Raw genomic sequence first — 19701 nt, forward strand, 5'->3', positions numbered from 1 at the left:
ATTAGCCTTTTTAATTTTTTAATTGTGATTTGGAATCATTGAGGATGAAGGAAATGTGGAATTTGAAGCTTGGTTTTGGTGTTTAAGATGCTCCTTGATGGTTTCAGGAGTGTCCGTGGTTGCATGCATGTGAACATTCGGGGTGAACAGGGTGCTCATTTTAGGGGGCAGGTATTATTTTTTCAAAGACGGCATCAGCACTTGTTGAAAGATCTATCATAAGGTATTGGTGTCGTTTATAAAGGAGACCACAGTTTCTGAAGTTGGCACATTGTGTATGAAAGGAATAGTTGCTTCGTGTTACTTAAAAGAAACTGAACCACTGAATGTTGACAGAATCTTGGGAACAGTCCAGGAAGGGACTTATGCACACGAATCATACTCATACATCAGGCAAATCGTGGGTTCTTGCTTTGCTTCAGCATCTTTCAGACAGGAGGAATATATGTTGGACCCTCCATCTACGTCCTGGACACCCATCTTGGTGACTTAAACGTTTGTTCTTTCCGTTGCCATCCATTCAAATGTGTAGCTGATGCTGGGAAGAGCTCTTTCTCATGGTGTTACCTGTAGCTCCTCACCATTAAAAGAAAACCAAAAACAAACAGGACAAAAAACAACAAACAGAAACAACCCAATAAAATCTCACCTGCCTGGTCTCTTGAACTTCCTGTTCCAGGTAGAGGATTATGTGACACTCTGCTTGTAAAGAAGTCTTTTAAATATTGTGTAGAAATTGCACTGCTTCATTGCTGAGGGTCACGGGCCTACCTGCTGGGTCCATTGCCAAAAGAGAAGCCAAGAAAAATGTTGTAGCAGTTTATTCATGTGTTTGTTCATTCCTTCATTCATTCAGTCTTTGTGTCTACACTATAAGCCCTCACATCCTTTCTGATGTCAGTTTTATTTCAAGTATATCCCATATATCCTCTTTAAGGTAATTTATGGTATCATCCCCCCTAAATTTGCTCACACTTTTTTTCCTTTGTTGTTGTTGTTGTTGTTTTCTTTCCGCCTGCCCATGTGACATCTTCAAAAATGAAGTTCTCTAGAACCTCAAAAGCCTGCCCCCTTTTACTGTTCCCCACCCCCAGCATGAGAGGAAGATGGTTTGATGGTATTTTGTTTACTTTATCAAGGAATTTGATAGTGTTCTATGGAAAAGTTTTTCAGGAGACCCTAGCTTCTTCATGAACATTACCATATTAGGCATATGGCTTTCAGGTGACAGGTCTCATATTGTCCTCTTTTGAAAGGAGCCTTAGTCTACAGCTTCTCATCTCCGAGTTTTTTCCTCTATTATTTTATTTTCCTGTTTCTGATGATGTGATTGCTCTGTGGGGCTCTATCACTCCTTTTAAAAAAGGATTCTGCCAATTCTAAAAATACTATCATGACTTGAATTTGCTGCTTTTCTTTGAATGTAATGGTTGCCATTTTAATCCAAAACTTTACTCTTCATCAGAAATGCAGTGAGAGTGAGTAAATATTTTTAAAAATTAATGAATAAACACTTCTGACTTTAGTTTTCACTTCTAAGTGGGAATAATTTAAACAAATTAAAATTAGGTAATATAATAATAGCTTACGTTTGCACAGTGTTTATTTCCTCAAGCAATAGCTCTTCACCCCATTCCCTGCATTTATAGTTTTGATTGCGGTAGTTTTGTTTGGCGGGGTGGGGGAGGGTTGCATGGAGGAAGCCTTAACAAAGTTTCCCAGGGGATTCTGCTATTTGAGCTGGGATGGAATCATTGCACTAGAGGCTGTCTGACTTCACTTTAAATACATATGAGGTAAAAGAAATAACCAAACAAATCATTCTGCATTTTGAAGAAAGATATTTGTTTTCCCATTAATATTTCAGGAGAAATACTGTGTGGCCTGCAGTTCCACTTGTAGGTGTATATTCAGGACCGATGAGTGCAGTGTTTATGTCCACACACACACCATATACAGAAGAGTGTTACAGTTAGATTAAATCATAATAGCTCCAAACTAGAAATGACCCAAATATTCATCATTCGTAGGATGGATAAGTAAATTGTGGTATATTCTGAGCAATTAAGAACAGACTGTCTATACACGTGATAACATAGATGAATTTCCCAGATTTAACATTCAGCCAAAGAAGCCAGACACAAATGTGTACATGTTGTATGATTCCTTTTATATGATGGTCAAGGAAAGGTGAAACTAAACTCTGGTGATAGAAGTCAGATATTATTATTTGACCTGGGAGAGAGCACAGGAGAATCTTCTGGTGTGCTGATAATATTCTCTATCATGATGTCTTCACACACACACACACACACGTACACACGTAAAAATCACTGAACTGTAAATTTGAGATTTGTGGTCTTTAGTCTGATTTATACCTCAGTAACACACATATACACATACAGTAGTACCTGTACACTTGTATGTATCTTTGCCCTTGAACAAAATTCAAAATTCAAATTATCCTTTGTCTGTTGAAGCAACCCTTTCTTCTCCTCACTTCTAAATACCAGCAAATTTGTTAAGTTGGTTTCCTGTTCAGGGATCTTTGTATGAATGGATCACACCACTGAGATTATTCTTACACCTGTATATTCTAAAATTACATAAAAACGTAGAGAGGATTCCGTGTTACCCAGCCATCTGTGACTGTTGTTTTGTTGATTGAGAGTGAAAACCACTGAAATGATGCTTTATTTTGCATGTTGATATTCTTATTTTAGAATACTTAAAAGAATACTCAGATATGCTAATGTCTTAACCACGTATGTTTTTTAGAGGTTATTTCTAGATATGACTTTATGTTAATTCAGACTTAATTGATAAAGTTCAGTTCTCTTTAACTCACAGAATAAAATGAAAGTACACCTAGCTTCTCATATAAAAGTGCTCAGGTTACTAAGAAAATTGCCTTTAATATAGATCAGGCCATATTCCCCTGAAAAATGGCTGTCTGAATACTTACATGGTGTATAACATAGGACTTCAAAATTCTTAGGGGATCTCAAATACCTTCTACATTTCCACATGATACTTATGCCCATATAATGCCATTAAATCATTGTAGTTACTTTCTCTTTAATAGCATCCACTTTCCTTAAGCATATTAATTTAAGGCTTACTAATTAGGAATATTATTTGGAAGCAATGAGCAAATTATTTTGGAGCATTATTCCATATGTTTTAAATCTTTGTTCTTTTAAGCGTACTAGAGGGAGAACAGAGAACTCCACTGACCAAACATAAATTTCTGCTGTTTACCTTCATGTGTTTTTCTTCCTTTGCTTGAAATAGAAAATAATACGGCTTTGCTTTCACGGTGCCGTGGCAAGGAGACATCAGATAAATACCTACAAAATGGATGGTTACAAAAGGAAAGGGGATAAGAAAACAAAATGAAACAGAACAGGGGCTTATTGGGCATTTTGTATTAAGATAAATACCAATTTTTTCAACTAAATCTCTTAAGAGGTAGGTTCAGGATTCTTCTTGAACTCTAGATAGCAGAGTCTATTGATGTTTCTATTCCTGTTTTTTTGTTTGGGATTAAAGTAACATGCTGTATTTCTTACTGCTAATCTTTTGTACTTCCTCATGTTCATATGCTAATAAAATCCCTGATCTCTATCAGAATTTAAGTAGCTTCACAGGACAGTATCTTAACATCCCTTCTATAGGGGGTCTCCGTTTCTATTTATCTCCCACCGTCAGTCTAATCACTGTCTCTGAGAACACTGGATGGCTCCTTATGACTTTCCTGGTGGATCAGCACTCAAGATCCTGGTTGGTCACGTGGCCAAACCTACCTTTGTGATCTTCGTGTTCTTTTCTTTCTCCTCCAGTCATCTGATCCACTCACCATTTCCTGAGGATTGTCTTGGACGTGCATGCTTGCTTCCAGGCTTTTCATCACATCTTTCTGGAGTGCCATTCTTCATTGGTTCCATTCTTTCTTTTGAGATTTGAACCTTAACTCCTACTTTTGGAAAGTAGCCCTTTTATTCAGTAGTACTTATCAAGTATTTAACATATACTCAGATTTTTCCTAGTTGCTCTGGGTAATTCAGAAAGTCATCAGAGTTTAGAAGCTGAGGAGACTTAGATTGTTCTGGATATAAAAGGTGCCAGGTAAGGAAGCCTGAAGGAAATCGGACTGGGGACGCTGTGGTTCTGTATTCCCTGCCTCTGTACTCACCTGCTTTGTCTGGTTTGTTCTAGGCCTCCCTCACATACCTAGACATTCTGATCAGGTCATTTCTCCTACCTGAGTTTGGAAGATGTTTTTGTGACTGGTTCCTGGCCTATGAATGACCATGGTGTCATTTTTGTCTCTGGGCTTTGGGACTCGGCCATCTTTTGGATTGCACTCCTGGCCTTCTGCTTTCTTTGGCTTAGAGGAATTCATCTCTAATACAGATCAGCTCCTCTTTCCTCTTTACTATGTATTGAGACATAAATGTTGTTTGCAGGATCATCTGTCTTTATTTCATGTTTCAGGGAAAAGAAATACTTATCTGCCCCTCTCATCTCTTTGCTAATGTAATCCTGAAAACTTAGTGTTCTCTTAAGCTTCTTAGGCTGCATTTGTAATATTCACAAACACCTTTTATCCTTCACATGATTTGCGCTCCTCCTCCTCGTGTTATTTCCGCGTCTTGAACATGCAGTACTTTTGTTGAGATTATTTGCATCTCATTCTCCCCATAGATTGTGAGCTTCCTGAGGGCAGTTTCTGTGTCTCATTTATCTCTGCATCCTTGGTGCTCAGCATAAAAACTTGGAGTTGAGTATTTAAGATAGTGAGGCGTTCATACAAGTTGGCTGAACTCTAATAGTTCCAAATCCGTGAAGTTCCTTGTGTCTGGACTGTTTTCCAGATAAGCAGGGTTTTACACCTACCTTTGCAACAGCTGGATTACTGTGTGTACATGATGGGAAATCAGACGGACAGGACCATTTCTTTGAGAGTAATACAGATAGCATGCATTCGTTATTACTTTGTGCTCATTCATAATGTGGCCAGGATAATATTGACTGTTCATTAAAAGCTCTTGGAGCAGATCTAGAAAAATGTAAGCTATCATTGAACAAAGAAATTCTGCTCTCCTCCTGGTCTCATGGCACTTACTTATCAACCTGAAGTAAACCCCGTTTAGAGTATGCTCTACCAGATGTGGCGTCATTACTTGGGAAGCATGGCATGTATCATTTGATATTATCAAAGTGGTACATTGTTGGCTCAAATGTGTCAGTGTCTGTAATACCTGTCTTAAGACTGATTGACGGGTCTCAGATTCTTAGGTGTTGAAAGAATCTGTCTTTTATATTTGGACTCAGTATTTTGAGTGATAAGAAATGTGTCAAATGAGTTGAGAATTACTTAAGTGGGAATCATTCTAACTGACACCAAGGAAAATCTCATTTCCAGTTTTCTGTGTTTTGTATTAAATCATCTCCAGTTTGTGGATTATTTCTAGGTATCTTGATAACTTTGGTAGCATCTATGCACAGAGGCAGCTAAGAAAACATTCAACTTTAAGAATTCTTCTCTCACTTAGAACAGTTAAAGTTTTATGTTTACAACATGTTGTAATAATAGGACTTCTTAGTGGTAACTCATTTGGGCAAAATACCCCTTAAATAGCTAAAATTTAAAGTATTTCTTCATTAAATGAAATCACCCTTGTACTCTACACATTTCAAAGTCAGAGTTGTAGTGATTTTAACTATTTGGAACGTGACTCTCAACTGGGTAGAGAGAGAACATGACTCCGAGACTGGGGCCTGGTGGAAAACCTGTGGACTCCATTCTGTAGTAGAGTGAATCCTCTGTCCGGTGCTTCTTTCTCTGGGAGTCAGGTGCCAGTCTCAAAGTGAGCACATTAAAAGGATTATAAACAACGTCGAGACCCAGGAGGTGTGATTAACTTTGCAAGTGGGAGAAAGTGAAAATTTGAGGTGAATCTTGACGGGTGAATGAGCATTTTTCGATTGTTGGATTGGGTCTAGACAGGGTGATGCATTCTTCATATGAAACAGGGAATCTGGAAGGGCAAGGAACATTTATCACAGCCTTTTTATCTACCTATGCATTTTGTTTTTTCCGCTAGGGGCTTGAGAGTAGAGGAATGGAAAGGGGAAAATGGTGAGATGCACTGAGAGAGACTTCAGCAGGTTTGGCAGAAGGACCAAATGGGAAAGAAAGGGAATGTTTTCATGAGAGTGTCTTCATGGTTACTGGCTTTGGAGTTGAGTTTAGGGAACTAAATGAAGCCATTAGAGTGATGGTAAATCAGATATCATGGACCAGAAGGTAGAGGCTTTTATATATGGGCAATGTATGAGTGTGTGTGTGTGTGTGTGTGTGTGTGTGTGTGTGGTTTGATAACAAATAACTTGAGATAGTGGTATATTACTTTTTCCTTAAACAAGCTCTGATTTCTGCTTGAACAGTTTTGTTTAATTAGCCTTCTCCAGAAATTATTTATTTGGCTAAAATTCCCGAGTATTTTTCATTTGATGGAATCATGATATATTATGAAAATTGGGAACCGAAAATATATTTTTTTATCTCCCCACCTAAGACATGAGATTCTTCAAAAGCATTCTGTCCTTTGCTTGTTCAGTCCTTATTTTATACCTCTAGTGAGAGGGAATGTATCACTTCTGGGGGCAGCTATTAGGTCTCAACACTTTAGGTTTTGTTAGTTTAATTGATAGCAAGGAAAAAAAAATACTAAAACAAATTAAAATGGAAGAATATATACCACTAACAACCTCTTAGAATGGCTAAAATGACAAAGACTGACCGTACCAGGTGTCAGTAAGCGTGTGGAAAAACTGGAACTCACCTACACTACTGGTGGAAGTGGAAAATGGTAGAACCATCCTGGGAAGGCAGTGTGGCAGTTCTCAGAAACATTAAACATAGACCTACCCTGTAATTTAGCCCTTTTACCCTGAGGAAATGAAAGCACATGCTTGTGCAATGGCTTGCACGTGAATGTTCGCATCAGTTTTATTTTTTCGTAGCTTCCAAGTGGAAACCACCTGTGTCCATCTGCGGGGGAATGGATAACCAGAATGTGGTATATCCATACAGTGGCTTACTACTTACCAGTAAAAAAGAATGAACTATTGATCATGCTACAGTATGGATGAATCTCAGATCTGTCATGTTAAGTGAAAGAAGTCAGACTGAAAAGCCTACCTGTTGTATGGTTGCGTTTATATAAAATGCTGGGCAGTGCCAACAAATCTGCAGTGACGAAAATCAGATCAGTGATTGCTTTGAGAGAGGCAGAGGGCTTATAAAGGGGCATAAGGAAACTTTCAGGGCTGTTAGATATATTTATTATATTGATTTTGAGGAAGGTTTCATAAGTGCATACATATGCCAGGACTTACCAAATTTATACTTGAAATATGTGTAGCTTATTGTATGTCAGTTGTATCTGAGTAAAGCTGTTAAAAAAATCATAGCTGTACCAAGATAAGCTACAGAAAAAAAAGGAATACTGTGTTCCAAGAGGTGATATTTACACATCAAAATATTTATTATTTCCATTTATGTAAGCCCAAATTGTTGGGTATTTTTTAAGGTGTTTGACATTTATAAATGGTGCCCTGCAGAATGGGATCTAGATGATCTAATTGCTGGCTTCTTTGGCTTTTCCTTAAATTATGAGTCAAAAGGAAAATACTGTCTTCTATAAATTTTTGTATAACTTCCTTGTTCTCAACCAATGAAATATGGCTGGAGAAAATACCAAAAGTTTAGCTTCCATGAGAGGTGGAAGAATTTTACCAAGGTTATCAATATCTTTATCCTATTTTGGTCTGTTTTACGTAAGTAATATCCACTCTGTATTGCATGTTCCTTTTCTGGAGGTACACCACCTTTTATAGAAATGATAAAGTGAGAGTGCAGCCACTGGATAGTTAAGGATTTGTTTTCCGTTTCCGCGTAGCACGGGCACTCCTTTCAGGTGGGATAAAAATGGGCTTGTTGGAAATAATGAAACGAGCAGCTCCTGTGCTATGTATCTTGTTGGGGTACACCTACCTAGTTAGTGGACAGTCTACCAGAATCCTGTTAATTTTTTAGAAGAGTTTCATCTCAGAATTAAATGCCCTGTGAGGTAGTGAGGTATCTAAAAATCTAATTCTGTTATACTTCAGTGGAAAAAAATGAATACCTTAGGGCACTTTGGTTGCCCAGTGATGGAAACCCAACTCAGCCAGGATTAATCAACAGTGGGCAGTACTGGCTGTTGTTGTAAATCAAGTTGCAGTGGGCATGCCAAGCACAGATTAGCCATCTGAGATGCCCCCATACAGCACCCATCCCTGGGATGGGCTCTCTTCATCTAGTGGGCATCTCAGTCAGCCCATAGCCCAAGACTGATGGCAGGGCACTACCATCCTCGTAAGCGAGACAGGACTCCGTCTTCAGTAACTCTGGCAAAAACCTGCCAGGAAGGGCTTTGATGCGCCTGGTTGGGTATATTCTACCTGAAGCAGTTGCTGCATGTGGTTACTAGGATACTCTGGCCAGGCTTGATTAGGAGTAGGTGTTGGATGCGGGGGAGGGAGGGAGCCCCACTCTTAACAGAATCAGTTTCCTAAAGTAGAAAGTTGGTCTGTTCCTTCCCGGAGCTGTCCAGGAGCCAACTTCCCAGTGTCTTATGCACTTAACTGCACGATGCTCAATCTAGGAGTGATACTGGGGTGAGCATCCTCGCGTGGGCTGAGGAGTCTTTCCTTGAACACGTCTTTGAGGTGAAATCACTGGTTCAGACACCATGAGCACTTTTAAGGTTTTGCGTTTTAGTATACTTAGATGATACCGAATTGTACTCCCGCAGCCCTGTATGAGACTACGTCATTGTATCTTGTCACCAGCATTAGCTGTTATTCAGAAATTCTCTGCCACTTAGATTTCTAGAAAATTGGAATTTATTGATTTACTTGTATTTTTCTGGTTACTAATGAGGCTGTTTATTCTTTTGAGAATTGTTAGTTCATATACTTCGTCGGTATGCATGTAAAGTTCTTAATTGATTTGTAATTTAAAAGTTCACTGTTTACAAGGAAAAATAACAACATTGATCAGGGTGGATTGTGTGAAGGCTCAAAATCAGAAGTCACCAGCAAGTCAAATTTAACACTTGCCAATAAATCCTTCTATTAAATGAGGCACTGATGATTTGCTTTTAGGATGACATCCATTTTCACACTAAATACTTTAAATCTGAACTTTATTGTTTTTGTTCATTCGCTATTTTTGATTCCTTAAGTTCTATAAAAACTGTAATCATAGGGTGTTTGTAAATGTTAACCACATATTTTTGTTAAAATATTACTTCTACAATGAGCTCTTAGAGATCAATGAGGAAAACACAACCCAGAAAGAAACTGGACAAAGATGAACAGGAAGTTCTCAGACAGAGAACCCCAGATGTCTCCAAGAACCATGTGACAAGATGCCCAATTTCTCTAGATGGAGAATAGTCAGGAAAATGTGAAATTATCTCAACCATAAGATACCATTTCACACTTGTCAGTTTGGCAAAACATTTAAAAGTCTGATGAGGACCAGACACCAGACACTGGTGGTGGGCCAGGGAGTCGGGAGCTCTCTTCAGGTGGCAGAGTCCAGACACGTCTCCTTGTTGGAAGCGTGGCAGATGCCTTCTAGTCTGTGCTTTATCTTTTAATTCCACATTTGTGGTATTTTCAGTTCAGAAACTTTTTATTTGAATATAGTAAATATATATTAATCTAATCACTTAGAGTTTGTATCTTTTATGTCTTCTGAGGGAAGAATATTTTGCTCTTACTAAGTCATAAAGATAGCCTCTGTATAAAATTTTCCTTTTTACATTTAGCTTTTCATTCTTTCTCAAGAAAAAAATCCTCACTGTTCTGTGAGGACAAGGATTTATTCCTTGGCATCAAGATGAAGTCTGCAATTCTTGCCTTGCCAGGAAAAAAAAAAAATTACACAAACTTTGCAACTCCCTGAACCTGCTGGTTTCCCATTTTCTTCTCCCTGCCCCCCAGGCCTTGACTCGGTTGCGTTAGTAGAAAAGTAGCTAGCCCAGAACAAATGTGGGAAGAGAAGCCTTGACGGGACGGCTGGAGATGAAGGCGGACAGGGCAGTGATGCCCAACAGAAGGGAGGCCGGCGAGGTTCTGGAGTTGGCAGGATGTGGCCCTGAGGCGGGAGTTAGGCCGTGTGGCACTGTGGCTGCCGGCCGGGCTTGGGCTCAGTCTCCCCTTACCCATGTTCATTAGTTCGGGCAGGTTACTTAACCTCTCACTGTCTCTCTGAAATGTAGAGCATATCCCACCCCTGAGCGGTATGATTAATTTGAGGCAATTATTTGAGATGCATGTGAAATATTTACTGCAAGGCTCAGTATTACCTGTCATGAGGAACCAGATCAAGCCAAGCATCTGATTGCTGGCATTTGTGACCCTTCCTGAAAGAGAGCTGTAATTTTTTTTTTTTTTTTTAGTTCATTGATAGGATTCTCTTTAACAGTGTTCATTGTGTATAGGACATGCAAAGTTAGAAGGGGGGGGAGAAAGAAAAGAAAAAAAAAAGGGCAGAAGAAAGAGAAACTTCCTCAGCATACTTATTTTTACAGACTGATTTTGTCGCCTGCTCTGTCTGATCCTTTGTTTATTTGGAGCGTGGGTCCCTTTTATAGCATGTCACAAAGAGGTTTATTTCTGTGGTGTTGTAGGAACAGGCTTACTTATGTAATGATGCTCTTCGAAATGTTCCCAGTGCAGATCTGGCGAGTTGACTTCAGGAATTTCTTTTTAGTGTAAGAGACATTGCAACTTTGTTTTACAAGGTGCTTCTTTTGGGAACTGTGGAGAGATGACAATCTACTTGGGAAATGGCTTAGTGGAGAATTGGTAAAGCAGTGTTTTTACACTGGAGAGCATTATAACAATCTCTGGTGAAAGTACAGCTGCATTGATGAAATTTTAAATAGTCTTCGTCTTGCATCTGAAAAATAAGGCATTTTCTATTTGATGAATAACTTGGTCTCCATTATTTAAACCATATATGCTGACCTTTTTAGAGAAGTGGGGTTTTTTTCCCCTCAACCCGTGGAATCACAAAGCCTTTACTTTCTCAAATGTTGTTTTTAGGTTAATAGAAGGCATTAGCATTGTTACTATTATTATTCAGTTATAAATGAAAGAAAAAGTAAGCAAGAACATCTTTACTCCTAACAGATTTTTCTTTAATCATTGATGGTGTCATTAATGTACATGTTGAGAATTACAAAAGGTGATCTGTAGACCCGGGTGAGATATTCATGTTAGCCTTGCAGTCATCATGGATTCTCACTCTGTTGGGATTTCTGGACCTGCTTTTGGTGATGAAGTGTGTCCTTCAAGGTGTGGCATAGCTGATGCTTAGGGCTTGGACAGTCTGAGGGGTAGTCCTCTAAGACTTAATTTTAAAGAATAATAATATTTTTGTTTCTTTCTTAGTTGTATGGTTGGGGGGATGACAATCCCATTTCTGTTGAATAACTTTTATAGGAAAAAAACTTTAGGGCAATATTCTTTGGGAAAAAATGAATTTTTTTTCCTGCAGTTGTGGTGTTAGAACCCTGTAGGCTAGGAACTTTGGGGCCACCTGCAGAGGATACCTTATTCATGGTGTCCCCTTCAGCCAAACTTACTTGGGTATTAAAACATCAGTATTTATTTCTGTGCTGAAGTATTATTTGAAATAATTTAGATGAGTTGGTTTGTGTGATGCATTGAGACATCTGTGTTGTGAATTACCTTCAGGACAGAAGGAACTGCTCTGTCTTTCTCTGCTGAGTCCTGGCTCCCTGGCCTGACTGCACTCAACTGCCCCAGCAAGGTCCTGCCCTTGAATTAGACCATGTATCTTTTGGAAGTCCTTGTTTCTTTATCAGTGGGGTCGAGTGGGCCAGACAAGATATAGTCTCTTTTTGAATCTGAATACTATAGTCAAGAAAAAGCCCATCTTTGCCTTACTGCTAGGCTTTTCCATGCCCCTGCTGGATATCATGTCTTTAGAAGGCTCCGTTGTCTTCTCCTCCGGATTTACTTCCATCTCTGTGACGTTTATCCTCCATCATGTGCCTCCGTTACCTTACATATCCCCTAGATTCTTTTCTGAGCTTGTTCTTTCCTTTGCTCACTCTTTATATTGCCACCGCTCTTGGTCAAGTCTTTATTGAATCTCACCTGGGTTATTGCAGTGAAACCCGGCTAATCTCCCTGCCTCATGCCCCCCCACCCCCCAATCCACCCTTCACACAGCTGCCCAAGCAGTCTTCCCAGGGGAATGCTGGGATTTTGTTACTCCCCTCCCTGAAAACACTTGAGTGCCTCCTTGATGCCTGTGGAATAAAACAGAACTCCTCCCTGCAGCCCCCAGGCTTACGCTGTCTCGGCGACAGGATTCCCCCTCATTGTGGCCTGAGCTGTATCCAGACTTTGGCTCTTGCTGCAATGTGCTTTCCTGTCTTTGCCTGTGGAAATGCTCTGGGTCTCACCTTCTTTGTGACAGCTTTCTTGATGGCCCCGCACGGAAGAGTGCCTTTTTCATATTCATTCACTGATTGCTTCTTAGTCCTTTAGTCAACATTTTGTAAGTAGGTGCAGGGGATATAAAGAATGACAAAACACAGCCCCTGTTCTCAGGTGGAATAGGTTGTGGAGCTAGCCATATAAATAACGATCTATAATATCATGTGTTAAATGATAAAATAGAATGTCACGAAGTGCTGGAATCCCAGACTCTGTACACAGACACCTGGAAGGCAGGCGTTGTTTGTCCGCTTTTTCCTTAATCAGCTTTGTATCGTGGAGGGTTTTTGGTAATATCAGTTGCTCTTTTGTTAAATGCAATTATTAGTAAATTTCTCTTCTGCACTATTCCCTTGCAAGACCCTGATGACTTTGCATTTCTTTGGCGACTCTGCTTTCCTTTTTCTGTCACTCCTTCCTTTGTGTCTTTGTTGGATACATGTGTAAGTAAGGATAATATTAACTCAGTTTAAGAACAGATCATTTTCTGTCATACTTCACACATTATATTTCACCATTTTGAAACCTGTCAGTTGCATTTCTTTCCAGGTCATGTATGTATGTATGTATGTATGTGTGTATGTAGCACACATGTATTCTTTTAACAGTGGTTTTCCAGCAAAACAGACTGTTTTTTTTACAGTGGCATCAGGAAACCCGGCACAGTGTCCGGTCTCGGGCCGTTGCTCAGCAATTGTGGGGTGGATGCTAGAAAGAGAAACTTTGCTGGCTCCTTATGCTGTTGCTCGGATTGATTTCCGATTCAAGTTTTCCTCACTCAACTGCCAAAGTTAGTATTATAGACAACTCTCCAAGGCATCAGAGGGAGACTTTTCCAAAATGTCCACTCTGAATTGTTCAGCAAATGGGCATTGCAGGCTCTGGGGAAAATGAGCTCAGCCTACAATTAGCCGTTCGTCCGTCTCCCTGCAGAGGACGGCTGCAGGTTTGTAGTAGCCCTGGAAGGTCATGGTCTTAAATGTGAACAGCACTTTGTTGTTCTTCAAGCCTCATAAGGGCAAGGCCTACATTGACCGTGTTCACCTGGCATCCAGCACCGTCCCTGGCATGTGAATGAAAGAGGACTAAATAAATACATAAATAAAAGTAGACCAAAAGCCTGACTTAGCCTTTGATTGAAGCAGGTTTTTAATCGGTGCCCAGGTTGTGGAGGCCTGTGTTGAGGACATGTTGTGTGCAAGCCTGCCTCCTGCCAGTGTCTGTGGGAATGTGGCAGGCACAGGCAGAAGTTGACGTTGAACAAAAGGAAAACAGCTCTAGGAATCAGCAGTGTGCCGGCATCTTAGGAGGCAATCCCTTCCAAATCCTCCCCGTGCTTTTAAACGTTGTTAGGATTTAGAAGACGAACGTCCAGGTAATTAGTCTTCTGCAGGCTGGAAGGCCGTCCTGGGCTCCTGCCTCCGTCAGGTTGTGCTGACCCTGCTGGCGCGGCAGCGGGCCGGGGAGGTCTGAGCCTCTCACCAGCCAGCCGTGCCCGGGGACTGTGGGGCCTGGGCGCTGGCAGGGGCAGCAGTCTGGGCTCTGAGGAGTCAGAGGAGGTGGCAAATCCTGCTGTCCCTTTACTGCACGGAAGTCCCACCCGCTGTGCTCTCGTGGGGGAGGTGGTGAAAACTCTTGATTAGAAATGCTCTTCTTTTTTCTTAAGATTTTATTATTTGAGAGAGAGAAAGCAAGAGAGTGGGGATAGGAACAGGGAGAAGGAGAAGCAGACTCCGCTGTGAGTGTGGAGCCCGATGCGGGACTGGATCCCATGACCCCAAGATCATGCCCTGAGGCAGAATCAAGAGTCAGACGCTTAACTGACTGAGCCACCCCGGCGCCCCTAGAGGATACTCTTAAAAGGTCAGAGTATTTAGGAGTGTTTCAGTGGCTTGCAAAGACTGATTTATAAGCATTCTTATATATGAAGACAATTTAAGCTCAAGTGTTAAAGCAGTCATGACACAATGAATGGACAGAATTCTTTTCTTTCCCAACAAGGTGACTCTTCCTGAGAACTTCTTTCCATTCTTCTCTTAGATGATTTTTACTTCTTTTAGATGATTTTTGAGACACCGGTTAGAGTTTAAATCAATTTCTAAGGATATTGATTTTCTAATAGGGTAATTTCGGTTTTTGATCATTAAAATACAAGTTAAATTTAAGTGGCAAATTAGAGATACTACATTTGTTTTTTCCTATCAAACAGTATTTTTGTGGAAGTTAATAGAATATTTATAAAGGCTATCAGGAGATGGAGACAATGTACCCTATCTTAAGGTGATCATTTTATATTTACTCAGTTTTGTAGCATCAGAAGAAAACTTTGATGAACCATAAAGCTACTTGAAACAGTAGTTCAGTACACTGTGGTATTGGGAGAGTATTTTGGAACTCTTGTATTAGGAATATAATGGACAGTACTTCAAATAGTAGACATGTAATTGTTTCACATTAAAATAACAAATATTTTAACTAAGTTATTTAAAATACTTTTCACTTAGAAATCAGCTTTGCTTATAAAATAGGTTAGTACTTTATTTTTAAAATATGTGATTTTATTTTTTCAAGCTTTATTGCAATATAATTGATGTATAATGTTAAGTTTAAGGTATACAGTGTCATGATCTGACACACACATGTATTTCAAAACGTTTATCACAGGCTAACTTTCGCCTCATGTGATTACCATTTGATGATGTTGTTATAGTGGGAAGGTTAAGGCTCTTCTCTCATAGCAGCTTTCACATATAGGATACAGTATTGTTTACTGCAGTCACCATGCTGTACCTTAGATATCCTGAACTTCCTCATCTTATAACTTCGTACCTTTGACCAACATCTCCCTATTTCCTCACCCACTCATCCCTGCACCCTCCATTTTACTCAGTTTCTAGGAATTGGATGTTTTCAGATTCCACATAAAAGTGAGATCATACTATTTGTCTTTTTCTGTCTGACTTGTTTCACTTAGCATCATGCCCTCAAGGTCCATCTGTGGTGTTGTAAATGGCAGGATTTTTTTATGGCTTAATAATTTTCCATATATATGTGTGTGTATATAGATATATATATATGTATATACATATATATGAAATATTATTATATATACACACATATATATGCACACATATATATGCACACATTACATTTTCTTTATCCATTCATCTGTCAGTGGACACTAAGGTTGTTCCCATATCTTGGCTATTATGAATTCTGCTGCAGTGAATGCAGGGGTACAGATCTCTTTGAGATCATGAATCATTTCCTTTGGATTTATACCCAGAAGTGAGATAGCTGGATCATATGGTAGTTCTAGTGTTGATTTTTTGAGGAATCCCCACACTGTTGTCCATAGTAGCTGTACCAACTTACATGCCCACCAGCAATGCACCAGGGTTCCCTTTTCTCCACATTCTTGCCAGCATTTGTTAGCTCTTATGATAGCTTTCCTTACAGGTATGACGATGAGATAGCTCATCGTGGTTTTGATTTGCATTTCCATGGTAATTAATGATGTGGAGAACCTTTCCTGTACTTGTCAGCCATTTGTATGTCTTCTTTGGAGAAATGTCAGTTCAAGTCCTCTGCCCATTTTTAAATCAGATTGTTTTCTTGCTGTCGAGTTGTATGAACTTGTATATTTTGCGTCTTAGCCTCGGATCAGATACATGGTTTGCACATAGTGCCCTCCATTCGTAGGTTGCCTTTTCACTTTATCGTTCTTCTGCTGTACAGAAGCTTTTTAGTTTGAAGTAGTTCTTCTGGTTGAGTTTTGATTTTGTTACCTGGGGCTTCTGGTGTCATGTCCAAAAAATCATTGCCAAGACTGTCAGGGAGCTTTCCCCCAGTGTTTTTTTCTAGGAGTTCCATGGTTTCGTATCTTACCTTTAAGTTCTTAATCCATTTGGGGTTAATTTTTGTAAGTGATAGAAGATACGGATCCAGTTTCACTATTTACATAGGAATATCCAATTTTCCCACCATTTATTAAGGGAACTATCCTTCCACCATTGAGTATTCTTGAAATACTAGGTGACCATATATGCACGGGTTTATTTCTGGGCCCTTGATTCTGTTCCATTGCTTTCGTTGTCCATGTTTATGTCAGTCCCATACTGTTTTGATCAGTATAGCTTTGTAATACAGTTTAAAATCAGCAAGTGTGATGCCTCAGCTTTTTCTTTCTTATGATTACTTTGGCTGTTTTAGTCTTATGGTTTCATATAAATTTTAGGATTTTTTTCCCATTTCTGTGAAAAGGAATGTATTTTTGAAGGTATAAATTTATAATTGGTCAGTAGTTTGTAGAATAAAGAATATTTCAGCCACATTATCATACAATATTTGAAACATAACTTACATGTGGTTGTGCCTCCTTTCACCACTGCTCCTTCCCTTTATTCAGAGTGGAAAATAATGACTTTGTAGCTTTTAAAATTTCCTAATTATTTCTCAAGTTGGAATGAATTGCTACTGACAGAGCATTTTTCTTCTGTCTGCAAAAACAGCAGCTTCTATTAAAAGCTGGATTATCACATCAAGAACCTCAAATTAACATAGTTATTAAATCTTAGAGAGGTAGGATCATCTTATAACGTCAGAAGAATACAGTTTTCTTGCATGCTCATTTTAACGTTGGGATGCATTGTCGTTAGTATCATGAGGAAGTGATTGCCAGATGTGGACCATCAGCTCTTCTTCACCTATTCAAACCCGATACTGAGTATTGAAAACCTGAGCTGAAATCGTAGAGCAACAGAGAAAATTTGAGAGTTTATAGCTAAAGGTTAGGTTGTTTTGGCCGTAGAATAAGTCAGCGAGAAAATGAATGTTTGTTTTGTAGATGTGTAGAAACCCCTCAAGTAGGTGTATTTTTCAGAGACTCCTTACATCCAGCTGGAGGTCTTGCTCACCTCGGGGTGTATCATCAGGGGAGAGTAAAATAAGCAGTAAAAAGAGCTTTTCCCAAGTATGAAAGAACAGGCGTTTGCTTTTCACACGTGTAATGTAAGTGCAGCTTGCTTGCTAACTGTGACTAAAGAGCATGAAGCTGCCCGGGCAAGCATGTGGATGTCGGGATTGCTAACTAGTGGATCTCAGAGAATGAAAATGAAATCCGTCTTCTGTTTCTTATTCATTCTGCTCTGTGTCCGTGGGGATACAGCATTTGTGAAGGAATCAATTATCCATTTGTTAGTCAGAGGAGCCTTACAAATTATACATTAGCAGATTGATTTCTTAGGTTCGCTGTTGGGGGACCGATAGCTTAAGGTGGGATGATGAGGAGTGTCGGGGGAAAAGAAGTGGCCACAAAGAACTCCATTAAAAGCAGCTTTCGAAATGACCGTGAATTTATTCCTAATTGAAAAGCTGACATAATCCATACTAAGTGTGTTTATTCCAGGCATTTTACATTAGGTAATTGATTATCACATGAGGTGTACGTGCTGGTAATTTTGCCTTTTTCTTTAAATTTAAGGACTTGAGACCACCTGTAGTGGACTCGGGCTTAGAAGGTATGGGCCAGTCCTCACCCCTCCTGCTTACTTAGGCCTCTTTTTTTTTTTTCCATTAAGGAAACATTTTTGTATGTTCTATAGTGTCAGCTTGACATTATTGATTTTTGAACAAACTCACTTATATTGTCCAGAATTCCAAACATGTCTCCATTAGGAATAAAATTGTAGCTAATGGAAAATACAGCTGAGGCCATTTTCCTTGGGTCTTTTTTTCCTCGGGTCCCTTTTCTTGTTTATATCTACTCCAGTATCCCAGCTTTGCAGACACACCCCCTAAATTCTGTGTGAAACAGGCAATTAGAAAACTCCATATTGAAGAAAGACGGACTCCTGCCCTCCAGTTTCCCTCCTGTACCCTTTCTCTTTTTCCCGTTTATTTCAGGTATGCAGAAATAGCAGAAATGCGTAAGGCATTTCTGTGAGGAATGATTATAGATGCCAGACCTGCTACTTGTGCCATTGACAGCTATAATGCTGAAATCCTGTTATTTATTTGTTCTTTATCAAATATTACAGAACTAGTAATAGAAACGGATGTGCATAGTGATGAGACTCAGTTGTCACTTTAGGTAAAAATGAGTGCCGCAGGTCCCCAGAGCAGTGGCTTTAACAATCAAGATATATTTTGCTGTCGTTTTGGTTTTAAATTAAAGAACTGACTATATAATCATTTAAAAATATTTATCTTTGGATTACAAACAAGATAAATATATGTTATAGAAAATTAACAAAATGTAGAAAAGGACAGTCTAAACACTAATAGTATCTCAGCACTCAAATAAAACCAGTGCTAATATTTTAGAGTATCTACTTCCAGTCACATATCTTACGTACAAATACCTGTAAATACAGTTGTATTTATAAACACTGGGTGGTGTTTACTCAGAGCTAGCCAAATTGTGAGAGTTAAGGGCACAGTCTTCCAGAGTGAGTTTGCTGAAGACTTTTTTTTTTTTTAAAGATTTTATTTATTTATTTGACAGAGATAGAGACAGCCAGCGAGAGAGGGAACACAAGCAGGGGGAGTGGGAGAGGAAGAAGCAAGCTCATAGCGGAGGAGCCTGATGTGGGGCTCAATCCCACAACGCCGGGATCACACCCTGAGCCGAAGGCAGACGCTTAACCGCTGTGCCACCCAGGCGCCGCCCCTGCTGAAGACTTCTAATACCAACACCAACTATAAGATCTGGGAAGTTCCCAGGTGCACTCTCACAACTGATAATTGTTAGAGGCCTCATAGAACTCACTGGAAGTTATTATACTAACAATTACAGTTGATTACAAGGAAAAGACACAGTCAAAATCAGCTAAAGGAAGAGATGCATAGGGCAGACCCTGGGATGCAAGATTCCATTGTCGTCAGGACATGTTACCCCCTGACATAAATGTGTGAGAACCAGGGGCACCTGGGTGGCACGGTGGTTAAGCGTCTGCCTTTAGCTCAGGCCGTGATCCTGGTGTTATGGGATCGAGCCCCACATCAGGATCCTCCACTATGAGCCTGCTTCTTCCTCTCCACTCCCCCTGCTTGTGTTCCCTCTCTCGCTGGCTGTCTCTATCTCTGTCAAATAAATAAATAAAA

At 39.6% G+C, this 19701-nt stretch overlaps 1 protein-coding gene across 2 annotated transcripts in view; it reads left to right on the forward strand.

Annotated features, from left to right (window-relative positions):
• VPS41 (VPS41 subunit of HOPS complex) overlaps window positions 1–19701 on the forward strand; it is a 172895-nt gene that overhangs the window by 42856 nt on the left and 110338 nt on the right. The gene's annotated exons all lie outside the window — the stretch shown is intronic.

Source organism: Ailuropoda melanoleuca, chromosome 1 (assembly GCF_002007445.2).
Source record: "Ailuropoda melanoleuca isolate Jingjing chromosome 1, ASM200744v2, whole genome shotgun sequence".
In the NCBI taxonomy this organism is placed as follows: Eukaryota; Metazoa; Chordata; class Mammalia; order Carnivora; family Ursidae; genus Ailuropoda; species Ailuropoda melanoleuca.